The following is a 26,753-nucleotide window of genomic DNA, read 5'->3' as shown; positions in this document are numbered from 1 at the left end:
TTTCTGAAAAAAGGGATAACATGAGGGCTTCAGAGAGTGTATACTTTTTACTGGTTTGTCTACAGTGATATTTTGTTTCAGTTTGCTTTTAATGCAATAAGTTTGTATATATTAAATTTAGTTGAATGTAGATTTAAAATGGTTTCATGTGGATCTCAATTTCAGTTTGCTTTTAATGCAATAAGTTTGTATATATTAAATTTAGTTGAATGTAGATTTAAAATGGTTTCATGTGGATCTCAATTTCAGTGTCTTAGAATAAATTGATTACCCTGATTCATGTTCACATGACTGAGATACAATTGCAGAAAACCCAACTATTAATAGTCAAGGGGTATTTCTATTTATTTCTAAGTCTCCAGATTGGAAAAGAATCCAACTGCAATGTGGAGGAAGCAGGTGTAGCTTAGTGTGGTACAAAAGACCTGAAATACAACATGCCTCTACAGAGGAAAACATTGTGATTGTTAGCAGCAAGCCCATGATGTTGCCCTGTGGCCTTTGAGCTTTGGGACTAATTGTATCATCAATATTCTTCTCCTGGATTTCATACTAATTTTACTCTTGAGAGTGTTTGGGACTCTGGGAGGGCCTTGCTGTCCTGCAGACAGGTTGGCATTAAATAAGAACAAAAGCCCGTTGTGTGATGCTGGAAAGAAAAGAAGTTCCTGACAAGATAAGGGATGCTGTCTCTGCTCTCATCTTTGTTTGAATCTAAGAAATCTCTACTGAGTGCAGTGAAGACCTGGCTACACCTGGGCCCTAGGGATAGAGGGACAGGAAAAGCGTGTCTCCTTCCCACCCAGCCCCACACCCTTTATGTGTTTTAGAGACATGAAATCCCTTTATCATGACCATTGAGGGAAGTATTTAAAGAGGACAAAACTGGATTGTGTGTGCCATAAATAAATATAGAGGGATCTGAAGGGAGAGTTCTGGTTGTTGCTAAGCCATCAAGATAAAGTCATTCGAATACAGATAGGCGGATGGGTGAGTCTATGTTTTAACACCAGGCTGTGGTGGTGTGTGGAGATGGGGAGGCTCTGGATGCCACAGGCATTTGGGGACCCCATAGACTATCCCCCGGGACAGCATTAGACACAAGGAAAAAGACTTTAGGTAGGGGCCCTGATTTGGGCATTTTCTGGAAAGAGGTGGAAGTGAAGTAGAGACAGCTTCATACTGATACATGTGAAAACACACCTAGTTCTGGCCTTTTCCTTTCTAAGATTCTCCCATCTCACCTGGCCCACCATTTGGTTATAAGGGGTAAAGGTGCAATTCTGAAAGATTCTAACAGGAAACCATACATTTTGCCTATTATCCTTCAATTTTGGCCTTCTAGACATTGCCTTTCATCTCTATATGAAAAAAATAAAAAATAGACATCTAGTGATCAAGGGAAGATTTTGATCTTAATAGCTTTCTGAGGTTTTAGACTAGGGTCCTTGAGTATTGTCCGTCACAATTCCTTTACTTCCAGAGAGTCTACTTAGCTTCTCTTGCTTGTATCTTGTCTAGACTATGTGTCTCTCTATGGAGAAATACTTTGACACTAAATGTAGAAATATCCTGCCAACTCAAAGAGCAGCCTCAACCCTAATGGGATTGCCCGAAATCTAAAATTAAGTGAAAAAGCTTCTGCATATCCAAAATAGTTTTCATGAAAACTCCATGTTAAGTACATGCATTTTATTTCTTAGTGCCTCACTCTGAGCCCCACTGACTTTTATTCAGCATGTCACTCATTTTTTTTTTTTTTTCCAGTACACGGGCCTCTCACTGTCGTGGCCTCTCCCGTTGCGGAGCGTAGGCTCCGTGGCATGTGGGATCTTCCCAGACCGGGGCACGAACCCGCGTCCCCTGCATCGGCAGGCGGACTCTCAACCACTGCGCCACCAGGGAAGCCCCAGCATGTCCTTCTTAATCAGCCTGGTTATCTGGTTTCTCAGCCCACAACAGATTAGAAACAGCAAAGGAGAAGCTGAGAAGAGGCTAGTGACAGCCAAAGTGACAGCTGAAGGCTTGACATTGAGGGCCGAGAGAGAAAAATGCTTTAGTAGGCATAGAACTATATAGCCATATGGTACAATAATGAATCCTCACCAAGATGACCCCTGAGTCATCAAGGAAAAAAAAAATAACATTATGTTTACATACATCTATGTAGGAAGGCAGGAAGCCAGTGGGTAATATATTTTATAAAAATTACTATCTAAAATTTAGGTCTTAAGTGGGAATAAGCTTTAAGCACATGGAAAAATCAGTTCTCCAGAACTGTTCTTTCCCAGGAAATACCCAAGTAAATGAGGTGTTACTAATCTCATCTTTAAATACCCTACTGATTTTCTCCTACAATTTGGCCATAAATAGCCTTACTATTCACTGTTTTTCCGCAGTTACCTTGTTATAGGAGGAAACAAACCCAAAGAAATGCTAATGAAATATGTATTCTGTTTCCGTTCAGTGCTAAATATTTTGAGTTCTGAGTTGAAGAAATTGATAAGTCAGATACAAACTACTTAATTATAGAAATACTGTCTTGCATCCTCCTCCCAACACAGACTTCAGAGAATTGGTTTGAGGGTTAAGTACAAGGTTTCATTTTTACCAAACTCAACAGAATAGCTGCTGGCACTCTGTGGACATTAATTCCCATTTACATGCATAATACAGAAGATACTCTGACCTAATCAACCCATCACTGCACACTTCAATACATCTCTGGAGAGAGAGAGTCCTTGTCTCGTTGACTTGGCAACAGTCCCTAGCAGTGACCTTTAATGCTATTATCCTCTCCCTGGGGAGGGAATCGAGATGTGGTAGACATTGCAGAATCAAGGCCTTTCTAAGAAATTGGATTTGAAAGCAGGATTTTGTTGGTTGTCAATTTTTACTTGTAGTTTCAATGTGGTTTTATGTAGCATTTTATAGATTGTGTGTTTTTTTAAAAATTGCTTTCATTTATTAAATAAGACAAGCAGTAGCATTTCGGCAGATGGACAGAGGACCTCGACAAAGTGGGCTGATTTTTTTTCTGAGTCGGGCTGGCATGGGCTTATAGTGTCAAGATTCCTTTTTATCTGTATAAAATAATGTTATGTTTCTCCCAAGGGAGCTCCTTTTAGAAAGGCCCAAGGAATGTAAGAGGAATTTGCTGTGATTTCCAGTTGCAGCCTCAACTAGTTACATATAACAAGATGGTAACAGTGGAAACATTATAAGAAACATTATATCATCCCCAGGAAGCCTATGCAGATAAGAATGCATTGTTTCAATTTGTATTGAAAACCTAAACCGATGTAACTCTGGCTGATATCACTTAGGCTGTGGATTTGGGGGTAGCCTGTTCCTTTTTGATTACTCTGTGTTATCTCCAGACCTGTAGCTGTCTAGATCTTTCCTAATATAATTTGGAAATTGAATTTTTCTAAGAATGTTCTATTGCAGGCATAGTTCTTATAGTAGAGAAGCAAGCAGGGCGAAGACCTCACAAAAGAGTGAAATGGATTATATTTGCCTTTGCTATACCAAGGCAGTCTGTTCTAAATAGTCCCTCCCCACCCCAGTCTTTTTTCCCTTTCTGTAATTATCAGCCACCTCATACTCTATTTTGATCCTATTAAACCCAGCCCTGAGGAAACTAACTCAAATATTGTTCTTTATAAGGTGTAAATGACCAATAAAATAAAGAAAGGCTCTCAGAATCAAATGCCTGGCAGGTGATGTAGATGAGTGAAGCTGACTCAGTGTAAGATGACAGGCAGGGGTACAGTCTGTGAATCAGAGAAGGTCTGCCTCACCATTGGATTCCCCTTCATCTCTATTACACAGGAATGAAGACCCAGTAAGACTAGATGTTTTGATTTTTTAAGAAAAACTGGACATCTAAATTTTTATTTGAGTCCTAATATTTGTAAATGTGGGCAACCGCTTCCCCCCCTTTTTTTTTTAATTCTATATTGGCTAAATGTAACATTCTGCAAGTCAGTTTCCAAACTCCAGTTTAAATACAAAATATCTTCCAGCATTTTTTTGCTGGGAGATGTGGAAGGTTATGAGGATTCACCTTTAAACCCAGAAGGGTATATTTCTAGTTATAGAACTGCAGGCATCAGAAAGAAAGAAGGAAGAAATTTGGGAGGGAGAGAAGTAAGTAGCTCCAAGCCCCTGAATTTATACTTAGAGAAAGCCTGTCTACTTTCAAGACTTGTCTTTAGAAGCAGGAGCTGTATCTTTGGCTTGGTCAAACTTGTGTGTAGAAGAAAAGCAGAGTACAGCAGAGCATGATTCTAGGTGTGTAACCCCTGATGATGACATTGAAAATACAGAGATGTTAAAACAAATCTGCTATGATTTTTCAAATGCAAAAGAAATGTGAAGGTTTGACGATGCAAAGACCATAAGTTTGGTCTTTCTGCAGCTGCTTTTAGGTGAGAAGTAGGAAAATGGAACAAGTTGCTCAATTAGTATTTTAAATAAGATACTGACAGTATAAAACAAAATTAAGACTATTAATTGTAAAATGAATTTGAGGCAAAAAGAGACCAGAGACTGCTATGGTAATAAAGGCCTGAACTTATGGGTCCTATACTAGTTGGAGGAGGTTGGGAATGGAGATAAAAGAATGGAAATGAGAAATATTCCAAAAGAAAAAGTGACAAGATGTGATGTCTAAGTGAATATAAAGAATAAGAGAATCAGATGACTCAAAGTTTTGAAACGATAGCAATGGACACAAGCTGGTGTCAAGAAACAAGTTTGTGAGATAGAAAATGATTGTAATTTGGGTCCCATCAAGTTGGAAAGGATAGGATATCCAGACAGAAATGCCAAAAAGACCATGTAAAGAAGACAGTGATATACAAGGATATTGGATGGTCCTCAGTCTGTTGGTTTCAGCCCCACAGAGTGATATGCCTAACATTTAGAGAGAAGGGCAGAAGATATGGGCTGGATCATGGTATGTGGCAGTACTTAAGGAAAAAAGAGTGAAAAAGAGTATCAAGAACAGCCAAACTAGTATCTTAAAAGTTAAGGTTGGAAGAAAGTGAATTAAAATAATAATAATAATAAAGCTTGTTTAAGTGAGATGTTCATTTCTAGAATATAAAAAAACTAGTTTTATTTAACTTTAAGAAGGAAACAAACCAAAATTAAATCCATTTATAAAAATTTGTAATTTACAATAATTCTTAGAAAATCGTCTTTTGAAAAACAATTGTATCTTCCCATTTTTAGTGTCTTTATTATTTAGTGGTCTAACTCTCATCTAAGACTCAAAGTTCAAACTCTCTGATTCATGTTCTGTTCATGTTTGTCAACAGGGGGTGGATTCCCAACATTCTTTACGAAAAAATAATATGTACAGCGAGAATTTTACAATTTAATGTGAAGCAAACATGCCAATTTATTCTTTTTTTTTTTTTGCTTTTTATACCACTTTATTCCAACCTGAGCACCTCAATATAAAACTAAACACTGGTGAACTGTTTTCCTTACTAATTTTGAATTGCTGTAAATGTACAAGTTCTGCTAGCAGTTCAACATTTAAATAGATTAAATCATCTCTGACACATGGTAGATTTCATATAATGAAAATACCTAAAACAATTAGTGCAATATACTGAACTGATCAAAATAAAATGAACTTTGGAAAACAAGGCTGCAAGACTGTTACTAACATATCCAATACTTATGTTACAAATTACTGGTACATTGTTTATTATGGTTCTAGCCAGGTAAGAACAATTCAAGCCCCTTTCTTTCAAAGGGGGAGAGAAGGAAAAAATTAGCTGTTTAGTAACTGTACATTTTGTATACTTTTAAGCAACTCTTAAATATTACAGAAAAGTAATAAACATATATGGAGACTACAATGCAGTACCCTATTTACAGTACAGCTGAAGATCGAATTTGAAATAATCAAGTTTGAATGTACATAATTGTTAGTGCATTGACTATTTCTATGTCCAAAGGGCACAAAAGCCCCTCCCTACTCCCAAACAACAAAAGCTATGTAATGGCCAGCAGTGATTAAACAGAAATCACAGACACCTGGTTTGTTTCATTTTTGTTGAAGAACTTACATGTTTGAAGGGAACACTATTCTTTAAGATGCATTTTATCAGTTTTCATATTCCTAAAATAAGACAGGGTTACATATGATTTTTTTTTTACCCCATTTAAAAAATAACAGGACTAGCTATAATTTAGATGCCATTGATGTTCATTTTTTCCCCCTGAAGATGTGAGAATGTTTCCTTGTGGCTAATTTGTTAAAATGTGGAATGTGTACTTTAAATAAGGATACTAAGAGAAATTACAGGTGGCCTGAATATCGGAGCTAAGCATAAATATCTTTAGAACCTCCTTCCAAAGAAAGAATTTTTTCTGAAAAGCCCAAATGAGTAAGTTCCAAATCTTTTTCACAGAACTGGCTGGTTAACTGTGGGTTCAGAGTCATCTGTTTATATCCCTGGTGAAGAGAAATGAGTCCCGCTAACATTCCAAGGAAATAAGTGTACACACAGCTCTCATTTTCCCCTTTCACTGCTGAAACATTAGTCAGAGGGTCACATGCATGTTATTAAAAATTAAGTTCAAAACACTTAAAATAATTCTGTATTAGAAACTTGACTATCGTAAGTCTCTTCTTTTTGGAAGTCATACTGGGCTGGTTAAATGCTCCAATTCCACTGTTATTAACAATTAGGAAGCAGAAGAACATTCCAGTTAGTTTAAACTGGAGGTTTAGTTACTACAGCACTGACTCCTGGCTGGCTGCGTGGGTTCAGTAAGGTCTACTCCTCTTCCTCTGGCAGAATTTGCTCCTGGATTCTGTGGTTCATTCTTCGGCAACTTTTTAGCTGGAAATCGACAGCTCTTTTATTTGCGAGGTCAGCCTTGTTTCCTGACAAAGCTATAACAATGTTAGGGCTGGCCTGCCTCTGAAGCTCTTTAACCCAGTTTTTGGCTCTGGCAAAGGACTCCTCGTTTGTGATATCATATACAACTATGGCTGCTTGTGCTCCTCTGTAGTACATTGGTGCTAGGCTATGGTATCGTTCTTGACCAGCTGTATCCCATATTTCAAACTTTACTGTTGTGTCATCAAGACACACAGTTTGGGTTAGAAAAGCAGCCCCAATGGTACTCTCTTGAAATTCATGAAACTGGCCCTTCACAAAACGAAGCACCAGGCTCGATTTGCCAACAGCAGACTCTCCCAGAAGTACTAATTTGAACTGGCATATTTTATTTCCAGTATTTGGCCCATTGGGTCTTGTTGCTCCTCGATTAGCCATGTCCAAATTTGAAAGAAGTCCCTAATTTCAGTCTCTTAAATGAACTTCCAGGATGCAAGGTGTCAATTTTTTTCTTTCTGGAGGTAGAGAAACCTGAGTCCGCAGCGCGCGGGGCGGCGGCGTCGAAGCTTCCGGCTGCGGGTCCCAGGCGGAGCCCGAGAGGAGGCTAAGGCGGCGGTAGCGGCGCGTCTCCTCGTCTCGCCGCTCCCCTCAGACTGGGCCAATTTATTCTTGTCTAACATAAGGTAGAGGAAATGAAACAGAAAGTGGGATTTCAACGTTTTGTCTTAATTTAATATGGATATAAACTGGGATGTGGGCAAAACACCATCTCTGAGTGTATCATAATCTGCATGTTGACATACATTAGATGATTCATGAAGTTCCTTAGGGCTTGTCACTATGTGTGAATTCATGCCTGCCTTGCAGACTGGAAGAGATATTTGGGAAACAACTCAACTATAGACAGTAAAACAGAAACCACCCAATACTATGTATTTTCTTGTTCGTTTTTTCCTAAGCTATCAAGGATGTATTTTTATGGAATTCTTTAAAATTATCATTCACATTTCAGAGTTGGTCTGAAAATACAATTATAAATAACATAGTTCAGCCATTAGTGTGAATGTAGTGTCCTAATTAGTATACTATATTATAGTTTGGTGAGATTTGCAGTGGTAGGAGTAGTGGGTAATTTAGATAAACTAAAAGAACAGAAAATTGCAGGAAATGAGATACATAGGATGGATAGATGGATACATATAGTAACTATCTGATACCATTTGAGAAGATTGTTTTACAAAAATGAACTTTCCAGATAAATGATGTTTTCCACTTCATGCAACAAAACTTTTCTGTTTCATTTTACCATTTTGAAAGCAATACACAATTCCTACCTTGTTGAATGGAACCTGCTAACATAACTGAACCTCTTTTTGATAACTCAGGGTCATCATTATGAACATTAATCCCTGTACTGTACTATAATACAGTAATTCCTGTGGGGCTGCTGAAGTGTATAAAGCTGTTGCCCTCATGCTAAGCTACTAGGCTTTCTAAATTCCTATATCTAAATTTTGTAATTCAATGTTTTAATCCTCCTCCCTTATTAGGAGAGCGGTTGTTTGTTGTTATCATCAATATGCCTGCTTATTGAAGCCACTTCCAGGTTAGAGTAACTGTTTGCTTCTCATTTCTGTAGACTAGGAAGCTAAATAGCACAAAATTTAGAATCCCATCAAAGATAGAGCTAATAGATTACAGGGGAGGTGCTAAAGAGCACTTCCTTGTGCAAAGTGAATAAACTTCTGTGAAGGAATTATGCCATAGCTATTTCAGCTTTCAGATACTTTCTTCATTTGCTTCCTGATTATTATCTATGTTCTGGGAAGTTAGGACTGCAGGCTAAACACCTTCAAGATAAGTGTGATCTGTGTACACAGAGCAACTGAAAGTTGCCTCCTCTATATTATTAAAGGACACCACACATAATAGGCCGTCTATGGTTGATGAATAAGTATGTATTTAGTTATATAACTATATCTGTACATAGACATATGTGCATATATATATGTAAAACTTGTGTATAAATATGTTACTATATATGAAACTACATTATAAAGTATTGAGATCACTCCCCTCCCCTCAAAGTCTTGTAATTAATACAGCTATTTAGGTCGATAAAAATGTGTATATGAGCTTTACCTTTTAAAATTACTCCTGCATTACTGAGATTACTTTTGTTCCTTTCCTAGACCTTAGGGCATGGCATGTACTGTTTCACTGATTCTTGCTAGATCCTTGGAAATATTAGCTACTGAAAATTGCAATCCATGTCAGCCTATTGGAGTGGGATGGTGTTATCTCCTGATAATGAAACAATATTGCATGTCACCATGACTTGCTTTTGTTTGACCCTTTCTGCCTTTGGACTGACACCAAGCTAGAACATTATTAAATGCTGAAAAATGCCCTAAGTTTAGTGCTGTTACATGTGCCAACCAAGGCATGAAGCTTCTAATAGATTTTCTTCTCCCTTATTTCATCTTAATAAGCCAAGAAGTTTAGCACCATAATTTTGATACTGTTATCAGCACTTTGTGTTAAAAGTCAATTTTTACCTTCTTTTAAAAAGTAGGAAGAGATTGGATAGTATAAGTGAATGAGAGCAATTTAAAGATGGATTGTTTGTGTATTATAAGTAAATGGACTAAAGCTTTTGGAGATTTTCTTGGGAAAAACGATAAGGTTCTTTGTAGCTAGAAAGATGTTATTCATTGTCTTCCGTCTGGGTAATTTACTGGGATCTAATACAGACCATACACATGGTCTCACACAGTTCACAGGTAGAGATACTGTATTAAACAGGCAGCTTTAGGACATGGAAGAGGGAAATTAATTAATTTAGGTGGGAATGCAAACCTGTGACCTTGTCGCTATGTACTAACCTACAAGTTAATAGGGCTTGTATTTATTTAATGGCTTACAGCTACCATTTATTAGCTCTGTGTCAGGAACTGTGCTTTATGTTTCATACACTATCACATTTGATCTTCACAAAATCTCTGTAAGTTGATATTATTATCAGCCTCTATTTTATAGATGAGGCAGCTTGAGGTTTAGAAAGATAAAGTGCCATGCCCAAGATTACACAGCTAATAAGTGTCAGAACACAGTTTTAATTACTATGCTGACTTCCAGCCATAATGTTAATGTGACCACATCCAGTAAATCAAATTTATATAAACATCATTGACTTAACATCAAACCACTTGCTTTGATTAGTTACAAAAATGGCATGGCTGCTAAGTACCAATATTTATTACCATCAAATAATTCAACAAAGCAAAGCTCGTATTTTGCTTTTTCCTCTAAGTTTTTATGGCTTGGTGGGGTTAGAGGGGAAGGGTTGAAATTAATTAGTACTAGAAGATTACATCTAGATTAATGTTAAGTAATTTGTATTTAATAATTATTTTTCTTACTGTTTACTAGAATATTCATTAATTAGTCCTTACTAGGCTGTTTGTAACATAAAATCTGCTTATGTGCCTGTTAGTTCACATGAGCCCGAGTCAAAGTCCTTGATTCCAGGCTGCTTCTGTATGGCTTGGGACCCCAGGGTGCTCTTTTGTGCCCAGATATATTACTATATTTCAGTTCCCTTTGTTCCTGTCTTCCAGGGCAGCATGGCCTGTTCAGCCCCACGCCTGGCCTTACTTCCAAAATAGGAGCATAAGACACAGAGCACAAATTACTTTGTTCCTTGGAAGATTTAGTTCTGATTGTTTTTCTTAAAACAGGTTAAGATCATTCCATTTCCATTTGACCCGGTCTTCTATGCTTCATAGACATTGGAAAATAGGCACTGATTTTAAAACGTAGAGAACAACACCTTTTTTTTTTGATGTTGTTGTTGTCATGCACTTAAAATGTGGCAGATAATGTAAAGACCAATTGCCCTGAAACCAGCTTCTCTGTTTTTTAATGTCTTGACTGCAGGCTGATGAATAAGTCCCTTGAGTTTGCATAGGCAGTGATAAAGAAGCAAGGATATATGTAAAGATGGACAATGGAATTGTTTTTTGAAAATTATCTGTTACTATTGTAATAATGGAAAACTAAGTGCTGTAAGATGTGCTAACCAACTGCCTCCTGTGTGTTTCAATATTCTAGTGGGATATAGCTGAGAGTGTCATTTGTTAAAAATGCTGCCCAGCAATTTGAGAATTGGATAGCATAACTCTGAATTCCAGCAGATTATCCTTTTTGACCACTGCATGCTTAATTTTTTGCTTTGTTTTAACTTAACTTTGCCTAAAGTTACTCAAAAAAGGAAATTCCTTTTCCTGTAGCATACTCTTTTGATATCTGATCATTTCTTCCCTATGCTAAAATGATTTTCATCTCACAAAGGCTATGTAATATCCTTTGTAATATTCTATAGGCTGTTACCTTAAAAATGGAAAAATTTTGTGTCTTCCAGATCTTAGTGGAGACACTTGAAGATCCAGTTGACTGGAATTTTATTTTTTATTCATATATTGGACATTAACATTATAGCAATGTTTCTCTTGAGCTTCATTTTACCTATTTATATAGTCTATTTTCTTGACTTTTGAAGGAAAAAAATCTTACCTGCTATTTTAAAACCTTTTTTTAAAATTTTAAAGCTAATTCACATCAAAACTGAATCCTTCATAGGTCTCTACAGTGTGCTTAGGGTGGATTGGATAATATATTTGATAAAAAGGAAAATCAAAATAAATTCAGAAAGTACTTTTTATTCTTTTCCCTGAGGTTAGTTCATCCAGGCATCAGGAACACTATATTTATGTATTCATTGAACTATCTGTATTCTTAAGAAAAATAATAGATGTGATATTAATATTTCCTAAATTAAATTTTCAGCAAAACACATTGAGGGGTTTCCTGAAGTGATGTTTAGAGACAACACAGCTTATAGGACCAGGTGTTAAATAGAAAACAAATGTCCTGATTCTAATACTTAGCAACTGTATCTCGCAGGGCAAGTTAGTTAAACTTTATAAGATGTATTTTCTTCAAATACATTGTTTTATCAGTAAAATGAAGATAATTTTATTTACCTTTTTGATTTTTGTGAGGCTCAAGTAAGTCAAACAAAGGAATTTATTTCAGTGTCTTACTACCATCAATTCTCAATGGTCAATAGTGTGGAATCCCAAATCATCTCTAGTTGACTTTGATATATGGTGTGTAAGCTTTACTCTAGTGGATTTGGGGAGTTTATAATATTTCAAAGTAATGAAACTGCACTACAATCTTGATTCTGGAAGAGCTAAAACACTTTTAGCTTTCCTTCCTTGCTTATGTAGTTCAACCTTTGCTTCTTTCTTCCTCTGTGTTAAGAACAGACAACATCACTTCTTCTTCTTTGATTCTGTGTAGCCTGATTGTCTACTGGCTTGATTGTGCTTACTCAAGTGAGGGAGGACCTCAATCCCTGCCCCACACTCTGAGGAGCTTTACCCCCTCATGCTTAAAAACCACTGCATTATGTTTAGTCCCTACTTGGTATTCACCCATTATTTCACTCCTCCTTGGGAATCTGCTCTTCTACATACTCTTCTGCTGGTGAAGCATAGCGAAGAAGAAAATACCAATGTAGCCACTGTTCCAATTCAGACCAAGCATGTGTCTGCATGTCCCCTCAAAGCTACCAAACTCTGGGCTCCAGAGTGATACTGCATCTTGTAACAAGTAGATAATTCCCCATTCCAGCCCTGGGCCTCCAATTGTCACTCAGATTTCTAATGCTTCTCTGTGTGGCCCACAGTCTCAACACATTACCTTTGAATCACTCTAAGCACTATCTCTTTAGGAGCTAATAAAACCAGTGAAATGGACCTCATAGGTTCCAATTCACTCTTCTCAATCATCCTGCTTTATTTCCCCACCTCTGCCTGTTTCCTGACTTTCTCTTTTCCTAATTATCTTCTACATCATCTCATACATATTGTATAGTACTGAGTTGGGACAGTGGAAGAGAAAAGAATATTTTTGAACTAGCAACAACAGTGGAAAAGAAAAAAATTTCAATTAGGGAAGATTACCATATGTGATTTGAAAGATTCTCTGGGAAAAGAGACTCTACGTTTAACAAGTCATCAAAGATCCAAATTAAAAATGTGCTAAGAACTTGCAAACAAGATTTGCCAATGCTGGTCAGTGAATGGTTGAAGACAGGTTCTTAACAGTTGATTTTAGTTAAAATGTGTAAAATAAATGCCTGCTCAAAAAGGAATTACCTTTACATAAGTTTTACACTTTCCATGAAAGCTGCACTGCATTTTTACAAGGATGTCATTTAGAATAATAGAATACTTTCTAAAGATTTTCAATAACAAACCATGAAATTCATCTAAATTCTATAAATAACTTTTTTGCATGTCAAATAAAATTTAAATTGTAATGTAAGCTTATGTATTCATGTTATATTAATCCAAACCATGCTTGATCATAATGTGTTGGTGAACTTGCCCCACAAATCTGTCCTATCAAACAAAACACCAGATGCAATGCTTAGAATGTGACTTGATAAAATTAGATTCATTGGACAGAAAAGAAAATGGAATGCTTTAAATAAATGTCATTAGCAGTTTGGAGGAAGGAAACAAATTGCTCTCATAATGTCTCAGACCCTTACCCAATTGACATTAAAAAGAAAAAATGTATTTGGAGTACTAAAGATAATGGTAGAATTAAAATATATATATATATATATATATATTCAGGAATATGGCTTGTAGAATATACCTTATTAGCTATGATTCTGAATGATTCCTGATATGGCATTTAAAAGTAGAAGATGATTTGTACAAATACCGGAGGCAACTTTAATAATAAACCTCTTGTGGACTACTCCATGTGCATGAAGCAAGAGTGGGCTTAAGAATAGAAGTATGTAAGAGGGAATCTGCTTTTCCAAATACTGACCTGAGAAGGGGAATATCCATTTACAATTTGGTCTTTGGGCTTTTTTCCATGCAAATTTTTGTGGCTTTGATATCAGGATTTAACAGAGAAACAGTTGTGCTTTGTATGTGCTCAGAAAATGCATTTCCAGAAGTTCAATCAAGTTACTCAGCCAGTTGAGGTTAAAAAATAATCAATTAATTCAGTGGAAAGTTCACCAGGCCAATTGAATTAACTAAATTGATTGTCTGTGTGACTGAATTAGGCCAGTAAATTTAGTCAAGACCATAGACTTTGCAACTCAGTGCTAACACAAAAACCTTGAGTTGGCAAAAGAGATTGAAATACAGTAAAGTTTCTTAGGGAGTGTAAAGAAATAGGAAGGACAACCCAAGACTTGTATCCTTGAGTTACAATACAACTAACTTATTCCAGAGTCTTTCAATAGCCTGTGCACAGACATTGCCAAAGTTAAATTCCAGAAGAGAGTATCAATTATACATTGGCTGTTGAAAACTCTTTGAAATTCTGACCATGAGATTCTTCAGGGAGCTAGAACAAAAAGCGTTGTGGGAAAATCCCAAACAGGCTGTTCCCTGTGCTTTTTCCTGCCTAGAATGTACAATTTCTAAGGCACAGTTTTTTAACAAGAGTGTTTCAAAAAGGAAAGACTGAAGGAGATACATAAGCTATCATGCCCCTCTGTGGCTTACTATATCGATCATGCTTTCTGGGTGGTGAAGGACTGCTGAGATGAGAACAATGGTGGTTCTACCCTTGGCCCTGCTATTCATGACGGGTCCCACGCTTATTTGTATCTCACTGCTCTCCAGAACAAACCCTCAATTTAGTCACATTTGCCATGTCATGGCCTTTAACACCAGGTATCAAATAATCCTTCAGTGTTTTTACAGGGAATTTTGAAATGAATGAATGAATGAGTGAATGAATAAATTGTATCAGGGACTTATAATGGCTTCTTGTTTCCTCTTTTCACCTCACAAAGCTTATCTTGCTTTTAAAGTCTCAGCACATAGCTTAAATGCTCCAGGACACATTGAACTTGCCCTTTTTTGAAACTCTTCAGCACTTACCTATCCTCACCAATTGGTTATGAATTGGTATAAAAATACTAATTACTATTATTATTAGAGCTAACATTTACTGAATGGTTAGCATGACCATGGCACTGCCTTAAGCATGTTGTATGTATTATCTCTTTTAATTCTCTTAACAACTGGTGAAGTAGACACATATATCATCACATTATACAGATAAGAAAATTGAGGCTCAGAGAAGGCAACTTGCCCAATATCACATAGCTAGTAATTAGCAGAACTGAGAATTAAACCCAAACAGTCCATCCTGTGACCTAACACTCTTTACTACTAAGCTGTCTCTCCTTCTGTTTGGGTACTTTCCTTTGATTTTTTTTTTCATTAATGAATATTGTCTTCTTGATTAGCTCTTAAGCTTCTTAATTCATTCTTTATCCTGCATGGTGCCCTTGATAGAGCTAACCACAGTACGGGTCATTAACACATACTTGATTTATTAATTATGGATATTCTTAGCTAATGCACTTCTTTTCATTTTTATTATTGCTCTGAAAATAGTTCCTAAAATTCAGATTTCTTTAAGAATGGTGTGATTGAGTTCAACAACTAAAGTGTATTTGTGCCATGTTAATTTTAAACTGGAGTAACCGTAATGACAGAAGTGATACATAGTTTAATTGGTAAACTATGAGATGATGAGATGATGTATAAATATTTTTGAGATGGTGCATAAATATTGTTTGTCTACATTGCATTAGAGTAGCTTGAGTTAACATGTTTCACTGTCGTCCCAAAAGCAATCTTTGAGTTTATCATCACTTCACTGGCCAAATGCAAATGCTTATTTTTTCCTAATTATGCTGCTTATACAGACAAGCCAAATTTAGTTGATTTCCTGATACAGCATAAATTTAAGTTCTGTTTTTTCAAAAACAGTGGTAGTCTAACACAACAAATTAAGTCATTCGTGTCTATGTTTCTATTATTGACTAGTAGCCCAAAATATTGGAGCAGACTGTTAGAAGCAGATAGTATTGCCAATCAGTTTAAAAATCTATTGATTCCTTGGGCTTCCCTGGTGGTGCAGTGGTTGAGAGTCCGCCTGCCAATGCAGGGGAAACGGGTTTGTGCCCCAGTCCGGGAGGATCCCGCATGCCGCGGAACGGCTGGGCCCGTGAGCCATGGCCGCTGAGCCTGCGCGTCCAGAGCCTGTGCTCCGCAATGGGGGAGGCCACAGCAGTGAGAGGCCCGTGTACTGCAAAAAAAAATCTATTGATTCCCAAAATAGCATTTGTGGTTTATAGGACTGCTGGGCTATTTCATTTCTTTTTCCCATAGCTAGCCTTTTTTTTTTTTCTAACATCTTTATTGGAGTATAATTGCTTTACAATGTTGTGTTAGTCTCTGCTGTATAACAAAGTGAATCAGCTATATGCATACGTTTATCTCCATATCCCCTCCCTCTGGCGTCTCCCTCCCATCCTCCTTATCCCACCCCTCTAGGTGGTCGCAAAGTACCAGCTGATCTCCCTGTGTGATGCAGCTTCTTCCCACTAACTATCTATTTTACATTTGGTAGTGTATATATGTCAGTGCTACTCTCTTACTTCGTCCCAGTTTACCCTTCCCCTTCCCCGTGTCCTCAAGTCCATTCTCTATGTCTGTGTCTTTATTCCTGTCCTGCTCCTAGGTTCATCAGAACCTTTTTTTTTTTTTTTTTTTTGGATTCCATATATATATGTGTTAGCGTACGGTATTTGTTTTTCTCTTCGTGACTTGCCTCACTCTGTATGACAGACTCTGGGTCCATCCACCTCACTACAAATAACTCAATTTCGTTTCTTTTTATGGCTGAGTAATAGTCCATTGTATATATGTGCCACATCTTCTTTATCTATTCATCTGTCGATGGACAAGTAGGTTACTTCCATGTCCTGGCTATTGTAAATACTGCTGCATTGAACATTGTGGTACATGACTCTTTTTGAATTACGGTTTTCTCAGGGTATATGCCCAGTAGTGAGATTGCTGGGTCATATGTTAGTTCTATTTTTAGTTCTTTAAGGAACCTCCAAACTGTTCTCCATAGTGGCTGTACCAATTTACATTCCCACCAAAAGTGCAAGAGGGTTCCCTTTTCTCCACACCCTCTCCAGCATTTATTGTTTGTAGGTTTTTTTGATGATGGCCATTCTGACCAGTGTGAGGTGATACCTCATTGTGGTTTTGATTTACATTTCTCTAATAATTAGCGATGTTGAGCATCTTTTCATGTGTTTATTGGCAATCTATATATCTTCTTTGGAGAAATGTCTATTTAGGTCTTCTGCCCATTTTTGGATTGGGTTGTTTTTTTTTTTCATATTGAGCTGCATGGGCTGCTTGTATATTTTGGAGATTAATCCTTTGTCAGTTGCTTCATTTGCAAATATTTTCTCACATTCTGAGGGTTGTCTTTTTATCTTAGCCTTTTTTACTTCAGATTCAGCACATCTAAAATTAAACTCATTATCATTGCTCCAAAATATATCCCTCTTTCTTCATTTTCTCCTATTCATCCAAGCCAAAAACCTGCAAACCATTCTCAATTTTTACCTCTCTCTCATCTGCCTGTATAAATGATCACAGAATTCTGCTGTTTCTCCTCCAAAATACTCTCAGATCTCTCCCCCCTTTCTCCATGCTACTACTATGGCTAGACCTGTCATTCCTTGGCTGAACCATTATTATAGCTTCCCAGCTGACTTCCCTGACTCCTACTTCGCCTCTTTCCCATTTTCCTCATTTAGTAAAATTCAAATGTGACTATGTCACTCCAATTTTAAAAATCATTCCTATATCTCTATGGCCTAAGAATAAACATCAAACTTTATGGCAGAGCAGAAAAAGCCTCCTTGGTTTGGCCTCGGCCTATCTAAGTCATCTGCTGTGCCTTCCTTTGCCATCCCGCACTCTGCCTCATGCTCCAGCCATCCAGACAACCTGCAGTTCTTTGACGGTGTCTTCCTGTTTTAAGCCTGTATGCTTTCATTCGGGCTGTGTTCTCTAAAGAGAATGCCCTTCCCTCCATTCTACCTTTTCCTTTTCAGACCACATCTCCAAGAGTTCTTTACTCTTCTCTAAGTGCCACTGTATCTTGTATACATCTTTCTTAAGGCTTTTACTTTACATTATTATAATTAGTTATTTACCTGTCTGGTGTCTTTTCTACTAGCTGCCAGTTTTTGGAGATGATGGTCTGTGTCTTCCTTTACCTAAAATAGACCCTGATGAATAGTAGGTGTTTAATCAATGTTGAATGGATGGGACCACTTCTTCTTCATATGCTAGTATTTTCCAACAAATCACTTTTTCTATAAAATAATTTTCTGGTTATGAATTTCCATGCAGAATAAAACTTCTGGTCTATAATAGACTGCATTTTTAAGCATCTAACCTCAGAAATAAATAGGCAGATCTGAGAGGTAAGAGCTAGCATACTTTCTAAACTGCCTTCAATTTTAATTACCGTCGTTCTCTTTATTTTGTTAAGTTCTTTCAAAAGTCACATTGCCCACCCTTACTGCCTCCTTTGTAACATATGCAGATATGTATAGGTTCAAGAAATACCAAGTAAGTAAACAGTTCATTTTCCAGTTTAATAAACCATAACCAAACGATGGTTGCATTATATTAGATGTGATCTAAATGTGTTGTTTTGCAAATATAATGATATGTTTGAATTATAAATACATAGTGATGCTCACAAAAGCATGTTTGATTTAACAGGTAATTTTTCACAAGGGATCTTCCATTTCAGGGGACCTCATGAAAAAGTTTCACTGAATATAACCAGCTAAAATATATTTAATAAACTTAAATGATAATAATCAAACCAGTTTTTAAATAAGTATCATGTAAACTGTACAGGATTTTATCCATAACAGCTGGGAAATTCAACTGAATACCATTTTGGCTTCATTTAGTGATTTTTCTTGAATCTCTATTAGTCGAACTATTGATATTCACATTTTACTCAAAAGAAAACTGAAATGAGGGGTAAAGAAAAACTTCAGAGTGGATGTCTGAAATACTGAATTTCCACACTTGTTTTCTTAAGACCTCTATAACAAATTCTGTGGTCTTCCTCAAGGAATTCAAGTTCAGTTTAAAATTAGCTATCAAGTTAAACAAGCACATGACTCCTCTTGACCACAGCAATTAAAGACCGTGGTAGAAGAACAAAAGTATAGCTACATTTTAATGAAGTCATTTTTTTTAGATTAACTTGAGTAATTACACTGCAATTTAAAACACAAACAAAAAATGATTCACAAGAAATTTGCACTGGACTAACTTTGAATTGTATTTCTTATTAATGGTTGATGGTATAGCTTATAGTTGGTGGTAGTCCGAAGGAGCCAATAAGAAAACTTTAAATTGCTGTTTGAAAAGTCAAAATTATTTAAATTCCAATGATATGCTATGAATAGTCAATGGAGGTTAATCACTGTTACAGCAAATTATGGTTACAAATGTTTTCAAAATTTAATTTATCCATCATTAAGTATTATGGGTCATCATAAAGAGATTTTGTTGTCATTGATATCTACATGCATTTTATATTTTAGGTCAGGTGCTAGGTTGAGTATTTACAATTCAGATAGAAAGCTGAAAACTAAAAAGAATCAGATAAAATTTAAGGGTTATACAAGATACACAAAGAGAGTTTTAAATCCTAATGAGCACATTCTGTCGGGGTTATTTTGGTTTTTGGTTTTTGGTTTTAGTTTGGTTCTTCCTGTCATGAAAACAGATGAAAAATTCTCATTTTTCTTCAAAGTTTTATTGTGCTATAGTTATCATGTGCTTACTGGCAGCTTAAGTTCTGTTAGTTTAACAAAATAGCAAAAAATATTGATGGTTAAAATATACTGTTGAATTAGCAAAGCTCCACTTAACCATCAGTTATTTATTTTTGTATTTAAATTGCAACATCATACTGGAATACAAAAGCTTTTCCCCAAGGCCAGCATGCTTTCTTCCGCAACAAATTACACTCCAGGTTCTTACTACCGATAACATATATTTAGTTACAAGATGTGCATGCAGTAAGCAAAATATGATTTGTGTGACTTAAGGCATTGTGAATATTTAATAAAGTTGGTATAATGAATATTATCAGGAGAAAGAAATGATTTGAAAATAATAAGATTGATGATGTAGCATAAATCAGAAAGAATATAAGGTAATTATATCATTTTATTGTATTCAGCAACCAGAAAATCTGAATTTTAGTTATAAAAGTGGAAAAATGGTGCATTGTTTTCTGTGCAAATAGCCAAATAGATTAAAAACTAAAAGAATCTATTAAGTTTCTTATACAATATGCAGAATATAAAGTATTATTAATTTTTTCTATCATTACTTGGTTTCTGTAGCAACTTGGAAAATATTGTGCTCAAGAGAAATTCCCCAAGATTTGTTTGCATTGTCAGGAAAAATTTTAAAAAAGAAAGAAAGAAAATAAATCTAAGTTTTGTAATAATCAGGTCTTTTTATATATGTTTCAGTTATACATTTTGAATTATGAAAAATATACCGTTAAAGCAGACAAGATCTGGATAGATGCTAAAATTAGTGGGCGAAAATTTAAGAGAAAAAGGATATTTGCATAGCCTCTAAGTGTCTCCCCCAGGGTATTTATTAACTGCAAAGGGAAAATAGTAATTTTTACAGTGGAGAAACACAGCAGACACTAGCTGAACCAAATCATCAAAGTTAAAATCACCAGTAGAGAGACACAGCAACATCATTTCCCCCCAGACATAATGCACTGAGAAGGGCATATAACTTCTGGAATATTCTTGATAAAATTCATAACCTCAATCTAATCATGAGAAGACAAATCCAATCTGAAGAACATTCTACAAAGTAAGTGATCACTAATCTCTGAGTACCAGTGTCCTTGGTTCTCCTAAGGTGACTAAGAAGACATAACCAGGTGGGAGCCTGGATTGGGTTCTGGGACAAAATAAAGATACTAGTGGAAAAACTGAATCCAAGTAAAGTCTGTAATTTGGTTAATCATATTGAACCAATGTTATTTTCTTTTGATAATTGTCCTATGATAGTATGAGATATTAATGTTAAGTAGAGTGGAGAGCATATGGTAATTCTCTGTACTATCTTTGCAATTCTTTTGTAAGTCTAAAATTATTTCCAAATTAAAAAAAATTCAAGTGATTTTTATATTGTGCCTTACCTTATAGTAAAAACAAAACTCCATACCCATATCATTAAAGTATATTATAATGGAAAAATATATAGCATAAAGAATTGGAAGAGCACTTGTAAAGTTTTCACTTGCCTTTTTTTAACAATAAAGAAATACTTAGTTAATAAGAGAATATGAACAGCTTCCTACATGATTTTATAGAAAACTTGTGGAACATGCCTGATGTTTTCTCAGCTTGAACCAACATTTAGGAGTTGAGTAGAGTGAGAAAACACCTGTATTCTTTAGATTTATGATGCAATGCTCTTGTTAAAATTACTGCTTTCCCTTGATAAATACACTAAGATAGGATAAATTTTAAAAATATTCGAATACAGTAAGACAATGCTGACTATGTATAAAGTTGTTCTTAAAACTTTAATCTGTGTGGAACAAAATTATGTGTTGAAAATTCTAGTTCACATTATCTCTCCCTTTTGAAGTAGCCTTGAGAATTATACTGGCAGCAGCCTTTTTCGAGATAGTTCTAAACTGAGGTCTGGTTGATGCAGTGTTTTTAAGTAATTGAGAGCAAGCCAATGTGCTTTTCTGTGAAATCACTGTGTTTGTTTCTCTACCTGTAAACTGAGGTTACTCTATTAAATTTACATTGATTCTACACTGGGAAACTGTGGAGACAAATTTGATGATGGATAGGGGATGGATATTAAAAACAACTTACTATTAGAAGAAATGCTTTATTGTATAGTAGTTTAATCAAGTGGCATTGTCATCCAAAATAATTGTCATGAAACTTGCTGTGGCTATATTGTCAAATTTCTTAGCTGTAACTAAGTGATTATTTAACAATTGCACTATATCTCCAAGTGAGGGCAATAAATGATGATGATGGAAGCATCCTCTCAAGTTTAAAATATCATATGAAAAGATAATTGATTTTTTAACACCTTTATTGGAGTATCTTTATTGGAGTATAATTGCTTTACAGTGATGTGTTAGTTTCTGCTGTATAACAAAGTGAATCAGCTATAAATATACATATATCCTCATATCTCCTCCCTCTTGCATCTCCCTCCCACCCTCCCTATCTCACCCATCTAGGTGGACACAAAGCACCAAGCTGATCTCCTTGTGCTATGTGCTGCTTCCCACTAGCTATCTATTTTACATTTGGTAGTGTATATATGTCCATGCCACTCTCTCACTTCGTCCCAGCTTACCCTTCTCCCTCCCCATGTCCTCAAGTCTATTCTCTATGTCTGTGTCTTTATTCCTGTCCTGCCCCTAGTTTCTTTAGAAACTTTTTTTTTTCAGATTCCTCATATATGTGTTAGCATACAGTATTTGTTTTTCTCTTTCTGACTTACTTCACTCTATATGACAGTCTCTGGGTCCATCCACCTCACTGCAAATAACTTAATTTCATTTCTTTTTATGGCTGAGTAATAGTCCATGTATATATGTGCCACATCTTCTTTATCCATTCATCTGTCTATGGACACTTAGGTTGCTTCCATTTCCTGGCTATTGTAAATAGAGCTGCAATGAACATTTTGGTACATGCCTCTTTTTAAATTATGGTTTTCTCAGGGTATATGCCCAGTAGTGGGATTGCTGGGTCATACGGTAGTTCTATTTCTAGTTTTTTAAGGAAACTCCACACTGTTCTCCATAGTGGCTGTATCAATTTATATTCCCACCAACAGGGCAAGAGGGTTCCCTTTTCTCCACACCCTCTCCAGCATTTATTGTTTGTAGGTTTTTTGATGATGGCCATTCTGACCAGTGTGAGGTGATACCTCATTGTAGGTTTTTTTTTTTTTTTTTTTTGCAGTACGCGGGCCTCTTACTGTTGTGGCCTCTTGCGTTGCAGAGCACAGCCTCCGGACGTGCAGGCTCAGCGGCCATGGCTCACGGGCCCAGCCGCTCCGTGGCATGTGGGATCTTCCCGGACTGGGGCACGAACCTGTGTCCCCTGCATCAGCAGGCAGACTCTCAACCACTGCGCCACCAGAGAAGCCCCTCATTGTAGTTTTAATTTGCATTTCTCTAATAATTAGTGATGTTGAACATCCTTTCATGTGTTTATTGGCAATCTGTATGTCTTCTTTGGAGAAATGTCTATTTAGGTTTTCTGCGCATTTTTGGATTGGGTTGGTTGTTTTTTTTGATATTGAGCTGCATGAGCTGCTTGTATATTTTGGAGATTAATCCTTTGTCTGTTGCTTCGTTTGCAAATATTTTCTCCCCTTCTGAGGGTTGTCTTTTCATCTTGTTTATGGTCTCCTTTGCTGTGCAAAAGCTTTTAAGTTTCCTTAGGTCCCATTTGTTTACTTTTGGTTTTATTTCCATTTCTCTAGGAGGTGGGTCAAAAAGGATCTTGCTCTGATTTATGTCATACAGTATTCTGCCTATATTTTCCTTTAGGAGTTTCATAGTGTCCAGCTTTACATGTAGGTATTTTATCCATTTTGACTTTATTTTTGTGTATGGTGTTAGGGAGTGTTCTAATTTCAGTCATTTACATGTAGCTGTCCAGTTTTCCCAGCACCACTTTAACTAATTGAAGGAGAAAAACCATATGATCATCTCAATAGATGCAGAAAAAGCTTTCAACAAAATTCAACACCTATTTATGATAAAAACCCTCTAGAAAGTAGGCATAGAAGGAACTTTCCTCAACATAATAAAGGCCATATATGACAAGCCCACAGCCAACATCGTTCTCAGTGGTGAAAAACTGAAATGATTTCCACTAAGATCAGGAACAAGACAAGGTTGCCCACTCTTTCCACTATTATTCAACATAGTTTTGCACATTTTATCCACAGCAGTCAGAGAAGAAAAAGAAATAAAAGGAATCCAAATTGGAAAAGAAGTAAAATTGTCACTGTTTGCAGATGACATGGTACTATACACAGAGAATCCTAAAGATGCTACCAGAAAACTATTAGAGCTAATCAATGAATTTGGTGAAGTAGCAGGATACAAAATTAATGCACAGAAATCTCTTACAGTCTTATACACTAATGATGAAAAATCTGAAAGGGAAATTAAGGAAACACTCCCATTTACCATTGCAACAAAAAGAATAAAATACCTAGGAGTAAACCTACCTAAGGAGACAGAAGACCTGTATGCAGAAAACTATAAGGCACTGATGAAAGAAATAAAAGATGATACAAACAGATGGAAAGATATACCATGTTCTTGGATTGGAAGAATCAACATTGTGAAAATGACTATACTACCCAAAAGCAATCTACAGATTCAATGCAATCCCTATCAAACTACCAATGACATTTTTCACAGAACTAGAACAAAAAATTTCATAATTTGTATGGAAACACAAATGACCCCAAATAGCCAAAGCAATCTTGAGAAAGAAAAATGGAGCTGGAGGAATCAGGCTCCCTGACTTCCGACTATACTACAAAGCTACAGTAATCAAGACAGTATGGTACTGGCACAAAAACAGAAATATAGATCAATGGAACAGGATAGAAAGCCCAGAGATAAATCCACGCACATATGGTCACTTTATCTTTGATAAAGGAGCCAGGAATATACAATGGAGAAAAGACAGCCTCTTCAATAAGTGGTGCTGGGATATTTGATTTTTGTTTCTATTTTTCATATTGCTCTTTATTTCTATTATAACAATGATTTCAGAAAAAAATTTAATCTTAAATCTTTCAGGGATTTTTCACAGCCTTAAATAAGATAAGGTTTAATCTCCCTAATTTTGCAAAAATTTCAAATATCTTGTCACTACTTCATTTAATAAATATCTAAGCTCTGCCATGTTCCAGGTCCCATGGCTGTCCTTAGTGCACAGAGGGAGTAAGACTACGTCTGTGTTTTAGGTGCTCACCAGCTTAGTTCATGAAACCTATTTCTTGATATTTCTCTGGGTGAGCCCTTTATCCAGACCAGCTGGCCCACACTAGTATTTCCTGATGGTCACCACTCCCTCCCTCCTATTTTCCTACTAAACTTCCCTTCTCCTCAGTTTCCATGCACCCTGTTACATCAATCACCTAGAGGCCTTGCATCCCCAGACCAGTACAGTCCTCAGCAATCTCTATTTCTACACTGAAAAACTCAGCTTGCACTTCCTGCATGCAACAGTGCCCATATGTTTGAATATATCATGGCCTCTCAATGAGAGTCAGCATTCCCAGCATGGGAACCGTCCCTTCTTTTTCTATCTTTGCCTTTCCAGCAACAACTGTAGGGAAGCACATGGAACCAATTTTATTTTAATTTGTGGACAAGAGCATCAGTATATGAGTCCTTCCCCAAGACCCAAAATTTTATTTATTTATTTTTTTTTGCGGTACACCATCCTCTCACTGTTGTGGCCTCTCCCGTTGCGGAGCACAGGCTCCGGACACGCAGGCTCAGTGGCCATGGCTCACGGGCCCAGCCACCCCGCGGCATGCGGGATCTTCCTGGACCAGGGCACGAACTGTTGTCCCCTGCATTGGCAGGTGGACTCCCAACCACTGCACCACCAGGGAAACCCCCAAATATTTTTTTATCTGACCTTTCTCCTGTTTACCTCCTCCTTCCTTTCTCTCACTCCAAAGAAAACTCTTCATTATGAAATTCCCGCTGCAAATCTCTATTTCATGCTGATATAATTCTAAATCATGAAGCCAATGATAGGCATGTCCTATGGCCAGGATGATGATAAATCCCTAGGCTCTCAAGGCGTTCTATGCTTTCCAACCTTTTTCATATCATGATGCCCAAGAAAATGAAGATGTTTGAATGATACATTGAAGTAAATAAGAAGCTGCTTGCCCCTGGTTTACCCAGCTGCTCCAGGACAGAGGTAGTGATATCATAGCACAGCTATGATTTCAATACAACTCAGCTCACTGCACTAATTAATTGTACAAGGTGACTTCGGGGCAATATTTCTTCTCAAATCCTGTAGGCAATACATTTCCTCCTCCCCAATGTATGCTATGTAGTTACTCCTTTTGTCTTAATTTCTGGAGATACTACTAGTTGACTTGAGAATATCCTACAGTAGTGGTTTAATAAGTTTGTAGATTGTAAACAAGCAAACAAAAATTGTCCACACATTGACTCTATTTTTCAAGTCCTTTGAACCTTTCACTTAAGCTCATAACAAAAGATCACTGATTAAGCAAGGGAGTGCTTGAGACAATCACTCTGCTTCCCTGTTTTATTGTCCTACGTAGCTTATAATGGGTGCTCCATGAAAACACCAACAAGACAGTGAATTGACAAATCAAATATGGCCCCAGATAGCAGTAAACAGAGCCCTCAGTTGAAAGAGAAGAGGGAAATTGAGATGTTAGACACTGTGTTAACTGCCAGGACTAAAATCCCATCTGCAATTCTTTGCAGTTCCCATTTTTTCCTAAAAGACATCTTACTACTCAAGGATAAACTGTCATTAGATGAATAACGTATTCTTACTTGGTTCAAGGCATTTTGTTATACCAGAGACTATATAAAATGTAAAAATTTTCTGAAAACTATGTTTTTTCTGAAAATTTTTGTATAAATAATGACAAAGATGATAGTAAACATTCTGAATGGAACATAACTAACTTTAGAATATGGTTTCAGAACTCTGGGAACTTTTAATGTAGTGGTACAGATAAGTTATACAGAGATGCAGTAATAGGTAGGAATATAAGGCTAGATTGGGATGACACTAGAGACATATACATG

At 36.5% G+C, this 26,753-nt stretch overlaps 1 protein-coding gene and 1 pseudogene across 19 annotated transcripts in view; one reads left to right on the top strand and one right to left on the bottom strand.

Annotated features, from left to right (window-relative positions):
* NRXN1 (neurexin 1) overlaps window positions 1-26,753 on the top strand; it is a 1,137,515-nt gene that overhangs the window by 362,396 nt on the left and 748,366 nt on the right. The gene's annotated exons all lie outside the window — the stretch shown is intronic.
* On the bottom strand, window positions 6,238-7,520 carry LOC132501201 (ras-related protein Rab-5A-like; annotated as a pseudogene).

Source organism: Mesoplodon densirostris, chromosome 14 (assembly GCF_025265405.1).
Source record: "Mesoplodon densirostris isolate mMesDen1 chromosome 14, mMesDen1 primary haplotype, whole genome shotgun sequence".
Classification (NCBI taxonomy): Eukaryota; Metazoa; Chordata; class Mammalia; order Artiodactyla; family Ziphiidae; genus Mesoplodon; species Mesoplodon densirostris.
Note: the sequence above shows the minus strand (reverse complement) of the source record. Positions and strands in the feature narration are given on the sequence as shown.